The sequence below is a fragment of the Schistocerca piceifrons genome, chromosome 8 (genome assembly GCF_021461385.2).
Source record: "Schistocerca piceifrons isolate TAMUIC-IGC-003096 chromosome 8, iqSchPice1.1, whole genome shotgun sequence".
Lineage (NCBI taxonomy): Eukaryota > Metazoa > Arthropoda > Insecta > Orthoptera > Acrididae > Schistocerca > Schistocerca piceifrons.
Window position 1 is genome coordinate 410,110,675 of NC_060145.1, and position 13,823 is coordinate 410,124,497.

The 13,823-nt window shown below is 42.8% G+C and overlaps 1 protein-coding gene across 2 annotated transcripts in view; it reads right to left on the reverse strand.

Moving 5' to 3' along the window:
* LOC124711211 (glucose dehydrogenase [FAD, quinone]) overlaps positions 1-13,823 on the reverse strand; it is a 476,275-nt gene that overhangs the window by 385,727 nt on the left and 76,725 nt on the right. Inside the window, exon 2 of one of the 2 annotated variants that reach the window (XM_047241158.1) lies at positions 8,374-8,417. The exons of the other annotated variant lie outside the window; for it this stretch is intronic. The gene's annotated coding sequence lies outside the window, so the exon portion shown is untranslated. The remainder of the gene's footprint in view (positions 1-8,373; positions 8,418-13,823) is intronic. 2 annotated transcript variants of the gene reach the window in all.

A 13,823-nucleotide genomic window follows, 5' to 3' on the forward strand; every position in this document is an offset into this window, starting at 1 on the left:
TCTCACAAAATGATCAATCCACTGAGTAAAAATATGAGCGTGTATCCAGCCATTTGGATGACAAGCTGATATTCGTCCTGCAAGTGCACCGTCTGTCAATTCCTGCTTCATATTCTTCCAAGGGAAAACGAGTAGTGCGAGACAGATGGGTTTATACAAGTCATAACTGTGACGAGATTGCCCTTTCTGCGGAAGTCAAGGCGTAACTTGTCTCTTCCCTTGTTTGTGCTGCACAGACGTCAATCCGATTTCATTAACATTGAAGACTCGATGTGTGTTACGTTTTCTTTAGATAACACAGATTAGTAAGTATCCTAAAGTCCCGCCAGATTTTCTGCAGCAAAAACTTTAACTCTTGCTGCTGAGAGATCCTGATTTCGTTGATAAAATGGTATGTCTCTTAAGGGAAGCTTGGAACTATTTATTGGCTGTTGAAAACTCTTCTCAATTGAAAAGATTCTTCGACCTTTTACTGACAACTAACCGCAAGCCCAGGCTTGTTATATTTTAATATTTAAAAACATAAAATCATTCTTCCATTGCAGGGAACAAGGCACCAGTTAATCTTCCATTTGAGATGAAAGAACAGGCTTTCTACCAACATGAACCCCTACCAACTCTCCACGCGTAAAAATTTCATTCTTCACATAATTTTCCAATCTACATTTTGCTGTAGTAGAAAGTTTCGAGGCTTTTAAGTGCGCCATGTCTCGATTCCTCACATATGTAATGGTACAAATCATGGCTTCTCTATCCCACGTTTTCCTTCTAGGTAACGACGCCATCTACAAGGAATAAATATAATAAACGAAAATAGTCGTCGAAACACTTCATCTTTTCTGATTTTATCTGTTACGTTATTTTTTGTAACTAATGGGAGCTGAGTAACTCGAATTTGGAGGAATATTCATAATCTTATGATCAAATTGTGTCTTAACAGATAGGACTGAAAAATCTGCCAAGCTTAACTCAAGGAACTATTCAACGTAATCCTCATTTATGGTAATTTAATAAAAAAATAAACGCCAGTGTTATTACTTGATTATAACGAATGATAAAATGTTGTCTTGCCATTTTATTGTATATGCACAACAAATTGTGAGAGAACGACTTCCCCAATACGCATATTTGGATTCCCAAGCGATCACATGTTGCAAGAGTCAAGCTCATGCTAACTACGTTCGCTGGAAAATGAATCTGTCAATAACTATAGGTCTTTTCATCCAAGGGACAACAATAGAAGAGTTCAGAACTATCCACTCACCTCTGAGTATAAATTTTTACTTAGCACCGATATCAGAAAATTTCAAACGTTATACCTATTGTAACAGCCTCTATGCAATCTGTCCAGCTCAACAATAGCATCCTCGTCACTGCTTTGTCCTCGGACATGCTGGACCTGTTTAAGAAACTCTCCATCACAGTTCAGCACCTGCTATGAGCAAAGTCGAGAGAACTATACAATAGGCACCTTTGCTCAACAGTTTTACGTTTATTGATCGAGATCAAGTTGTTAAGGCACTGGACTGTTATACGTTATGAGCCGTGCGTTCAATCTGGCGTAATTCTGGTGTAGGTGGCGGTTCGCCTAGATAACTTCAAATAGCTTCTCAAATTTGCTTCCTATGCGTATTTTCAATCACAGACGCTCTGCAAAGATTGTGCCGAATAATCGAGCTTTGAAACCATGATTGTCTTTCAGACTGTCAGTAGGATGCTGTGAGGACCCAATTTTAAGTGCCTGTTAACGGCTGGCCTATCAGGAACGAACCTGGCGTGTGCCCTAGTGGGAATGTTCGGTCTGTAAATGTGTGCCTATTAGGTTCATACTGACAGGTTTGACATAGCAGTATTTTCATAACTTTAGTGTCCACTTAGCTATGTTGAGTCGTTACGTTCGTTGTTCTGAGTTGGGCGAATTCCCTAGCACGGTACAGAATTGAGTTAACGTAACCCATCCGAATATTAGGGCATTTGTATTCATCACGTTCCTGTTTAGTGAGCTCATTTCAACATTTCCTTATACATATAGAATTCTTCTTCTTTAATAGCCTACCAGACAAAACATGGGAAGAACCTAGAAGGGGAGAAGAAACCAAAATGATGCTTTACGATTGAGAGGGAACGTGATGTTATTTCGGTGATTGCAGAATCAAGTGAAGTTTTCAAAGTATTTGACAATGTGAGCCCACTTCCCAGTGTGACGTTGGTAAGGGCATCATAAAGCCTTGGCAACCTCTCCTGATGCAACCTGGTTCACAACTGTTGTAACAAATACTTGGTATCCTGGACACTAGCATCAGGACGGAGTTGTCCGACCTGATCCCAAGCAAGTACTGTCTGGAACATATCTGGGAATCTTGCTTGTTACTAGAGTACCTCAGCATCATGCAGACCATAGAGATACGTATCACGTGAGAACGAACATTTTCCTATTGAAAAATGACACCATGATGCCTGTCACATGAGAGGTCATACACGAGGATGCAGGATGTCTATGACATACCTGTGACTTGAAGTCATACCCGATGGGTCCCCGCACCATGACTGCTGTACCTATCGAAAACATTGAAAGATTGGGACTTCTCCCCAAGTCAGCGCCATTATCGCCGAAGATGGTCGTCAGGTGTAGAGCAGAACCGTGGTTCACAGCTGAACACAATGCCTCCTCGTCATGGCACCCCTCCAAACGCAGCCGTTTGTGTTGTGGTGTTAGCGACAGACCCCGGGTAAGATGGTATTTACTCAATCCGCTACTGCTCGTCTGCTACCTATGGTGCAGGATGACACAGAGCGATGGCAAGCGCAGATATGAATGGTTCCGGATGTGCTTAGTGCACATTACGGCAATCCTCCATTCTAGTGGTCAGACGTGGTTGACCGGAAACTTGACGAGTACGTCTGCCGTCAGCTTCCCATGAAATCCAGCTTCAGGACATTGTCACGTATGAATGGCCTACACATTTGGATATTGCCTGATTTGACAGGCAGAATGTAGAGACCAAAAGTGAGGACTCTTTCAAACTCTAAAATAATTTTGTGAATTTGCGATAAGATCTTATGGGACCAAACTGCTTAGGCTATCGGTCCCTAAGCTTACACACTACTTAATCTAAACTCATGCTTATAAATTAAGGATAACTGAAGAATGTGGTGCCACACAACGTGGCACTACACAAAACTGGAGCTAATAGTATAGGCACATAGGGAACACAGATCTGAAGGTCCACGGTATTGGTGGTAAGTTGAGAAAACCGTCCCGAAACACATGTGCTACAAAACGCCACTGTTTCCTGCACGTGTACCCCGACGTCAATATGGGATATGATCACCATGCACATGTACACAGCCCGCACAACGGGTTGGCATACTCTGGATCAGGTGGTCCAGTAGCTGCTGGGGTATAGCCTCACATTCTTACATCAGTGCCTATCGGAGCTAGGGGTTTGAAGACGTGCAGCGATATGTCGACCGAGAGCATTCCAGACGTGCTCAATGCGGTTTAGGTCTGGAGAACAGGCAGGCCACTCCATTCGCCTAATATCTTCTGTTTCAAGGTACTCCTCCGTGAAGGCAGCTCGACGGGGCGGTGCGTTATCATCCATCAGGAGGAAGGTGGGACTTACTACACCCCTGAAAAGACGGAAATACTGGTGCAAAGTGACGTCCCGATACACCTGACCTGTTACAGTTCCTCTCTCTAAGACATGCAGGGATGTACGTGCACCAATCATAATCCCAGCCCACACCAACAAACCACGGCCCCCATACAGGTCCCTTTCAAGGATATTAAGGGGTTGATGTCTGGTTCTTGGTTCACTCCAGATGAAAATCCGGCGAGAATCACTCTTCCGACTATACCTGGACTCTTCCGTGAACATAACCTGGGACCCAATGACCATGTACTGTGTTCTTGACACCAGGCTTTACGGGCTCTCCTGTGACCAGGGGTCAGTGGAATGCACCTTGCAGGTCTCCGGGCCAATAAACCATGTCTGTTCAGTCATCTGTAGACTGTGTGTCTGGAGACAACTGCTCCAGTGGCTGCGGTAAGGTCCCGGGCAAGGCTACCTGCAGTACTCCGTGGCCGTCTGCGGGCACTGATGGAGAGATATCGGTCTTCTTGTGGTGTTGTACGCTGTGGACGTCCAGTACTGTACCGCCTGGACACGTTTCCTGTCTGCTGGAATCGTTGCCATAATCCTGAGATCACGGAAGGCCCATGCTATGACCTGCTATTTGTGACCAGCTTCCAGTCGACCTAGTATTCTACTACTCATAACTTCATCAATATGTGTTCTTTGAGCCATTTTCAACACCCAGTCACTATTAGCACATCTGAAAACATCTGCACACTTACTCGCTGCACCGTTCTCTGACATGCACCAACACACCTCTGCGTATGTGGACTGCTTCCAGCGCTACCGTGCGACGAACGCAGATCAAATGCACCGCATGGTCATTCCCCGAGGTGATTTAAACCCGCAAACCGCCCACCAGAGCGTTGTTTCACCATGTATCAGCTTTACCCTTAATTTATCAGCATGAGTGTAACTTACCCTACGCTATGGACAACACAAACACCCATGCCCGAGGGAGGATTGAACTTCGGTTGGGGGGGGAGCTGCGCGGACCGTGACGAGACGCCCAAGACCCGCGGCTACCCCGCGCGACTTTCAGACTCTATCACGAGCCGATAATGCTTCTCACTCAAATCTTCCACAGTTATCACTCTGTTCTGACACTGTTCACGTCCCTTATGCACCCTACCAGGAATAACACTAACGCAGTCTGATGACTATTCTACGTGTCAAGGAGAAATGAAACTCTTAATCATTTACATACTTGCCGATTACGAGAATGTGCATTTTGTTGCGTCAACATCCATTATGTCTTCTGGGTGCTTCACTTTTTCTGTCAGGCACTGTACCAGTACTTCACACGCAGTGATTCACTGTACCTCGTGTTTCAGTCACGGATGTTGTGTGCCTCATGGCGGCCATAATTATGCTTTAAATCAAATTGTACATTTTCTAATTGAAATATTCTAAGCTCACACGTGATCCCTTGCCGATATTTTCAAATTCCGATATCTTTACGGCCGATCTGCATTTTGCAATCGGCATGGAATTATACTTAATATTCTTTCTCCTTACAGCAGAGATACCAGTTTTCCTGACCTGCTATTGCAGTAAACATGTATGTTTCAAAACCGCTGTAAGCTTAATGTTTGACTGTTTTCTTTGCATGTCATCAAAGCCAAGACAGTAAGTTGGGCTCTGAGCACTATGCGACTTAACTTCTGAGGTCATCAGTCGCCTAGAACTTAGAACTAATTAAACCTAACTAAACTAAGGACATCACACACATCCATACCCGAGGCAGGATTCGAACCTGCGACCGTAGTGGTCGCTCGATTCCATACTGTAGCGCCTAGAAACGCACGGCCACTCCGGCCGGCCAAGGCGGTAAGTCTGCAGTTTAAGCTGCAGAGGGAGCTGACCGTTCATCACTTTATTTATCACTTGATTACTCTGGATTTCGACATAGAATGATTATGGTCACAGATTGGTTGGTTGGTTGGTTTGGGGAAGGAGACCAGACAGTAAGGTCATCGGTCTTATCGGATTAGGGAAGGACGGGGAAGGAAGTCGGCCGTGCCCTTTGAAAGGAACCATCCCGGCATTTGCCTGGAGCGATTTAGGGAAATCACTGAAAACCTAAATCAGGATGGCCGGACGCGGGATTGAACCGTCGTCCTCCCGAATGCGAGTCCAGCGTCTAACCACTGCGCCACCTCGCTCGGTATATGGTCACAGAGTGGACCAAGCATGCCCACGGAAGATATCTTGGCTTCAAGCTTAGTTACTTAAAAATTACTACTGTTAAAGCATGTGCTTATCACAACTTAGTATGTTCATATAAATCAATAAAGTGTTTACTTTGGATTATTATTACTTTGTGCAAGGCGAACATTGTGTAAAGTCATTTAACAGTCTTGAAGACAACTCACACAGAGAATGAATGAATGGTTGGCAGACGAAGTACAGGAACAAGAATTAGTAATATCCAGGGTGCACGCCCGACAGACGATGGAATATGCGATCCGCCGGGAAACTTCAAGAAACTACCCCAGCTGTCCTGTTGTTCTACTTCTTTAAAAATGTGATCAGCCAGCGTCATTATACGATATACAGAAGAGGGCTTTTATTCAAGGCATATTTCAGGATACAATGATGCAAGTAACCATAAACTGAAAAGAAGGCAAGTATACCGTAAGACTAAAAATTATTGCTACGGAGATGTGTTGTCTTCCACTGTGTGACTCGTTTTTAATCCTAAACGTGCAGAAAAGTACTTTACTGCAGGTTGTAAAATCTTTAATACTTTGAAGGAAATACATAATTGCCCTCAACCTGAAGGCGACCTGAACATTTCGCTACCTTACTATCGATTATGCCAACGGAGATGATACACAATTTCCATGTTTCAACCCGCGAAGCCATTTAAGAGCGAGCTATAGTTTTTGCCGACTTCACTTTTAAAAATCATTGAGAAATAACGTCACATAAAAAATAAAATAAAAAATAAAAATAAAAACCTAGAGCATTTTAAGATCGAAATCCAGACAATTTACCTCAGGCATTACATAAGAGTCTTACACCACATTTAAACGTAAAACTCAACATGTGAAACTATGGTTATATATGTATGTAAGTGGTTGCACATTATTAAACGCCCGCCAGTGCTGTTTTTCCCATAAATTAGCAGATTATAAAACCAATGTCTGCTCAATTGACGCACTTTTATTAATATACAGCACCATAGAATTTCCGAATGTTCTAGCGATTCTAGTAGCTGGAGTCAATTTTTTTAACCCTCTCTTTCGAATTCTTGGGGTGATATTTCCATAGAAGTTTTCATCCCCTAACACATGCTTCTTCATTTCTAAGTCAAGTACCAATTTTCATAGATTTAACTTTAAAAATAATTTATCATAACCAATTATTTTCGTAAAAAATTTCACTCCTTATTTCAGCTCCTTAGGGATTGAGTTTCCAAAAAAAAAACCTAACACATATTTTTTCTGTTTCTAACCGAGAAGCCAAATACAAATTTTCGTAAACTTAGCTTCAAAAATGTTTACATAATGAAGTATTTCCACAAAAACATCCATTCTCCATTAGGGGCTGAACTTCCAAGAACACTGAAACATGTTTTCTTTTATCTCTGACCTCGAAGTCAAATAAAATTTTCCATTTTTTTCAAAATTCTCTTATAATCAAATATTTTCATAAAACTTTTCATCCTTCATTTCCCAACTTTAGGGGTTGAATTCCCAAGAACACTGAAAAATGTATCTTTTTTACTTCCAACCGAGAAGTTAAATATTAATCTTAACAGATGTAGCTTTAAAAATGCTTTAGTAGTTCTTCAATAATGATTTACTTTTTAAAAAATGCACCCGCTATTGCACCCCCTTAGCGGTTGAATTTCGGAAATTGCTGAAACATATATTTTTTATTTTTTGACTGAGAAACCAAATACCAATTTTTGTGGTTCTAGCTTCAAAATAGCAACATATTTTCAAAAAAGGCCCTTCATTCCCTATTTAACCCGCTACTGGCTGGGAGATGATTAGTGACTCAGTCAGTTGGGATACAGAGGTAACAGTACAGGGAGAAAAATGATACAAGACCAGAGACCAGTTTGTTACAATACGCTGTGCAGAGCTATCCAATCTTGTCCTTCAGTTTTAACGCTAATCTTAGATTCAGCACATGCTGTTTTCTGTTCTACTACGAAGACATGCAGAATACTTTGCTTTCATAATCGTGTAGTCTGTGAAGACTTTCCCCGTCGTCCATGTTCTTGCTGATACTCAATTCTAGTCCAGTATTCAGCACCATCATAATAAAAAGCCGATTCAGTCACCGCATTGTCGCATTCTGTCCACGTAATCAGCCATAGCACGTCTCTGTACCCTTGACCTCACATTCTACGCTATTTATATCGTGCGCGTTGGTCCGTATAGGAAGATAGTCCTCGTGTCGATCCCCGTAACTGTTCTTTATCGCAGTCTGGAACCGCAAGACCGCTACGGTCGCAGCTTCGAATCCTGCCTCGGGCATGGATGTTTGTGATGTCCTTAGGTTAGTTAGGTTTAACTAGTTCTAAGTTCTAGGGGACTAATGACCTCAGCAGTTGAGTCCCATAGTGCTCAGAGCCATTTGAACCATTTTTTGTTCTTTATCACAGAAAGGCGGCGTTGCGCTGCACTTTGATCTCATTCATCGCGCTGCCAGCACTATACAGACACATACGTAAGCAGGAAGGCGAGGCTGCGCAGAAGTAATAAAACCGCCCACTTACCTTAACGATGCGGGAAGGTCGCTCGTCGACCCTATGTTTTCTGCCTGCAAAATATAAACAACATTTACACACTAGCAAAGAAATAAAACCACTTAATTGAAGTACATCATAAACTAACAGCGCGATGACCAAGCAGCTAGAACGAGAAAAAAAGTAATTGTTTCTGCAGCAATTGCAATTGCAAGCAGCTTCACTTGACAGTAAAAAATGTACGTAATTGAATTAGTTCCATCGCCGGTTAGGACGTTGGACTCGTGAGAATACGAGATGGATTTCAAATTCCCGTTACACCTTCTGCCTTACAGGTATCCTTTATCTACTTCGGGCGAACAATGGAGTGGTTACGTCCCTGCGATTACTTGTTCTCTGTATCTTCATTTAATCCGTACTTGTGCCCACAACTGACGACTACGCTGTCGATGTAATTTTTTACTCTGGCTTGTCTTTAGAGCAATGTAGACTTCCTAGTCAATTATTTTCTCGAGTTGTGAGTTACGTAACAGGATCATCTTGCAGCCTTAAAAAAAAAATGGCTCTGAGCACTATGGGACTTAACATCTGTGGTCATCAGTCCCCTAGAACTTAGAATTACTTAAACTTAACTAACCTAAGGGCATCACACACATCCATGTCCGAGGCAGGATTCGAACCTGTGACCGTAGCGGTCCCGCGGATCCAGACTGAAGCGCATAGAACCGCACGGCCACACCGGCCGGCCTTGCAGCCTTGACAAGACTTTTATTCGTTAGCCCGTATAACAACGACGTGTAGAAAACTTGCGGAGTCGTTGGTTCAGATGACGCAGTTATTTGCCGGATAACGCGTAAAGATTTCATTTCACCGCGGTGGCCGTGCGGTTCTAGGCGCTGCAGTCCGGAACCACGGGACTGCTACGGCGCAGGTTCGAATCCTGCCTCGGACATGGATGTGTGTGATGTCCTTAGGTTAGTTAGGTTTAAGTAGTTCTAAGTTCTAGGGGACTGATGACCTAAGATGTTAAGCCCCATAGTGCTCAGAGCCATTTGAACCATTTTTTTCTGGCTTTCCTTTCTGCTCACTCGATAATTAGTGCGCTGGCATATAAAGTGAACGCTGGCCTAGGTCCTTTTATTGAGCCATGACCGAATTCATGGTCCATGATTGTCCAAATCAATCTTGGACTTTGTCTGCGCCGACTGTATTATGAATGTTCGTTTCTCTTCCCTAATACCCGTACACGTCGCGAAAGAGGAATTGGTGTTCTCTGCTATTCAGAGCTTGTCAATTATTATCTTGTATTATTCACATAAGCTTGGCTGAGAACAAGAAACAGAATTGCAATGCTGCGACAACTAAATATACCGCAGTTCTGGGAAGTAACTTGCAAAATGTGTAACACCAGAACCAGAGTATGTAAACGGTTGTGTAGATGAAGTTCTGGAACTAATCGAAATAGGAAAAGCAGTAGCGGATATTCCAGCATAGTCAAATATGTATTTTCACACAGGCATAGAGCACAACAGGAAGTACATCAGACGGCAAGGCAAAGGACTGAAGGTAGAAAAGCTGGATTTTTTTCCTTACTTGGACTTTTATGCACAGTATGAGGACTCACATCCATCATTTCTCTGACTGGTTTGACGCGGCCCGTCACGAATTCGTTTCTTTTGCCGACCTCTTAATCTCAGATTACCACGTGCCCCTAAAGTCCCCAGTTATTTGCTGGATATATTTCAGTCTGCCTTCCTGTGCAGTTTTTACCCTCTACGGCTATCTCTTGTACCACGGAAGTTATACCCAGATGTCTAAACTTACGTTCTATCATCCTGCCCCTTCTTTCTTTGCCGACTCTACGGAGAATCACCTAATTTCTTATCCGTCCACTGAATTTCCCAATATCCTTCTACAGCAGAACATCTCAGACATTTAGATTCTCTACTTTCCGGTTTTCCCACGGCACCTGATTAACTTCCATACAGTGTCGTGATGCAATTTGCAGAAATTTCTTCCTCAGATTAAGCCGAACGTTTAATACTAGCAGAATCTTCTTCTTTAGGCATGCCCTATTTTCCTGTGCTAATCTGTTTTGTATGTTCTTGCTTCTTCCGTCATGCGCCATTTTACTTCCAAGGTAGGAGAATTCCATAACTTCGTCTACATCGTTGTTACCAATTTTGTTATTAAGTTTATCGCTAATCTCATTTCTGCTACTCCTCGTTAATCTCACCTTTTTCAGTTTACTTTCCATCTATATTCCGTAGCCATTAGACTGTTCATTCCATTCAGAAGTCCTGCAAGTCTTCTCATATTTACCGAAATGGCGAACCAGTCTGTTATTTCAGTCATTGCTTCTCCGACGTATAGACTGATCGGGGAGGGGGGGGGGGGGGGGGGCAAACCGACATTCCTGTCTTGCACCCTTTCCGAACCAAGAAATTTGTTCTCACTCGTCCGTTCTTATTGTTCCGTATTGGTTCTTGAACATATTCTGCATTTCTCGTTTTTATCTATAGCTTACTCCCATTTTTCTCAAAGTTTTCAACATCTTGCGTCATTTCACGCTGTTCAAACTTTTTATAGGTCGACAAGTCCTTTTTCTTATGTCTTGCTTTCAGTATCAAGCACGACGTCACAACTTCCTGTCTCGTGGGTTTAACTTTCTTGTAGGCGAAGTGATCGAGATCAAATAGATCTTCAATTTTCTTTTCCAGTCTTCTGTATATTGTTCTTGTCAGCAACTAGGGTGCAAAAGCTGTTAAACTGATCATAAAATAATTCTCACACTTATCTGCTATATTCGAGATTGTGAGAAAGATTTTTGTTTGAAAGTATGATAGTATGCCTCCAGTCTCACTGAGTCTACTACCAACTTGAGTAGACGTTTGGTTGCTACGTCCTCCCATAATTTTAGAAATTAAAAAGAAATGTTATAAGTCTCTTCAGTCCTAGTTCGGTGCAAGTCTCCCAAAACTGTGTCAATCTTTTACTCTAGTACTGGATCCAAATATAGACTCCAGTTTTTTTTCTGTCAGTTCATTAGAAAATTCCTCCACCTTATTTCATTCCTAAGTGACTTATATTTCGTATTCCTGTTTTCTCTAAATATTCTTGTACTTCCATCTTTTGTCGATTACTTGAATTTTTTTTTCTTTTACTGTAGGTTTCTTCGCCGTTACCTTTCTTGTACCTACGAGTATGTTTGTTCAATTTCTCTGATTTCCTTTTTGGAGATGACAATTTTCTCTTATGAATGACGGCTGTACACAGCCAGATATACTTTGCGCGTGACCCTTTGCTGCGAAATTTCTGAAGATGCTCGCGTCTGTCGAGTAAAAGACGACAATAAAGGAAAGTTGTACGCAACTTGTAGCTGTCCCACAATTTTTCAGTTCTGTTTATTTCAACGACTGACTTAATCAGAACCAGACAGTTTCGGGTCCAGAAAGGATCTCAAATGGTTCAAATGGCTCTGAGCATTATTGGGACAACTGCTGAGCTCATCAGTCCCCAAGAACTTAGAAATACGTAAACGTAACTAATCTAAGGACATCACACACATCCATGCCCGAGGCAGGATTCGAAGACTGTAGCGCCCAGAACCGCTCGACTACTCCGACCGGCAGAAAGGATCTCACAAAGTCGACTTAATCAGCTCTCAAAACATTCGTCAGAAGATGTAAATCGTCAGCTGGTCTAGATATTCAGAAATATATATTGTGAAACAGTGACTTGGACAAGTCTGGTACGTTGCTATCGTGTTGAAAAGGTGACGCTATTTAAATTCAAGCACAGTCAGTGACGCGCCATAACATGAATGGCAGACGCGTGAGTCTTTATTTGCAGTAGTAAGCGTTTATGATCCTCATTTCTAGCCTAAAACCACTGATTGTTCATCTAGATCGAAAAAATTATGTTTGGAGATGTCTTCGCAGATACAAATTTGTTTTTTCTCTAAACGTAGTGAGAAATAAATTACAAGAGATAGTAAAAATTACTTCAACAATCTGAAGTCCCACCATTATTTACAGTGATCGTAACACGAAAGCTTGAATAGTGTTAATTTATTCGCATATACTTAGCCGTGGTGTGCGCTTCTTTTATAACCATGGTAATTGTTTATTTCTGCTGCATAGAAGCTGAGATAGTGTGTAGCTGCGCGGGGTAGCCACTCGGTCTTGGGCGCGTTGCCACGGCTCGCGTGGACCCCCCTCGGAGCTCGGAGGTTCGAGTCATCCATCGGGCATGGGCGTGTGTGTTGTCCGTCCCCCCCCCCCCCCCCCCCCTGATCAGTATATATGGTCTATACGTCGGAGAAGCAATGACTGAAATAACAGACTGGTTCGCCATTTCGGTAAATGTGAGAAGAATTACAGGACTTTGGAATGGAATGAACAGTCTAATGACTACAGAGTATAGATGGAAAGTAAACCGAAAAAGGTGAGATTAACGAGGAGTAGCAGAAATGAGATTAGCGATAAACTTAACTGCTGAGGTCATTGGTCCTTAGGCGTGCACCCTATTTAATCTAATAGGGTATACGCCTAAGGACCAATGACCTCAGCAGTTTGATCATAGAGGAACCACAAATTTCCAGATGGTGTATAGAAATGGAGAGAGGACCTGGGTATTGGAAATAGTAAAAGGAACTGATCCATCAGAATTAACTGTCCACAACACGACTTCAGAGTCTCCCTTCGCAAGTAGCTTTGAACAGTTTCGTAACAACAAATATACATAGCGGATCTGAACACAAAATGTTTCACAGAAGTTGCTTCCCAGGATTTTACTGAGGCATGTTTCGTCGTTCCCAAAGCTCGGGCGGGGGGGAATTAATTTGAGGGATGTTTGATAAGTAAAGCAACACAATTTAATTTGCAAAATGCAGAGTTTGTTGTGGGATATACCATAGAATATTCCATCTTCAGCTCCTACAGTTCATGAAGTTCCGACAGGTTTTGGTGATGTACGTAGTCTTCGAAGTGGTGTTTGTAACGGAGGCGCCTTCGAAGCAATGAGGTGTTACCTCTGTAACGGAGGGTTTGTTTTGGCGGAAAACCAGAGCATCGCAGATATTCATAGGGTCTTGCAGAATGTCAACGGAGGCCTGGCAGTGAACAAAAGCACGGTGAGTCGTTGTGGGAAGCATCTGTCGTCAGTGCAGCAAAGTGGCACAAACCCGTACGATCTCTGAAGGAAACTGATTAAACGATTGCAGAGCGTTCGTCGCCACAAAAATTCAAACGAACTTCTTCCCCATGAAAAGGCAAGGTTCACACAAGCCTACGTACCCGAGAGGAGCTCACACAACTTCACTGGACCATTCTTCCTCATCCACCCTACAGCCTGGATCTCACACCTTCCAACTTCCATCTGCAACGATGGATGCACTCCGTGGGAAGCAGTACCGGCATGATGTGGTGGTTACTGATGCAGCAAGACCTTAGCCCCGACGTCTACCAGTAGAGTGGTAC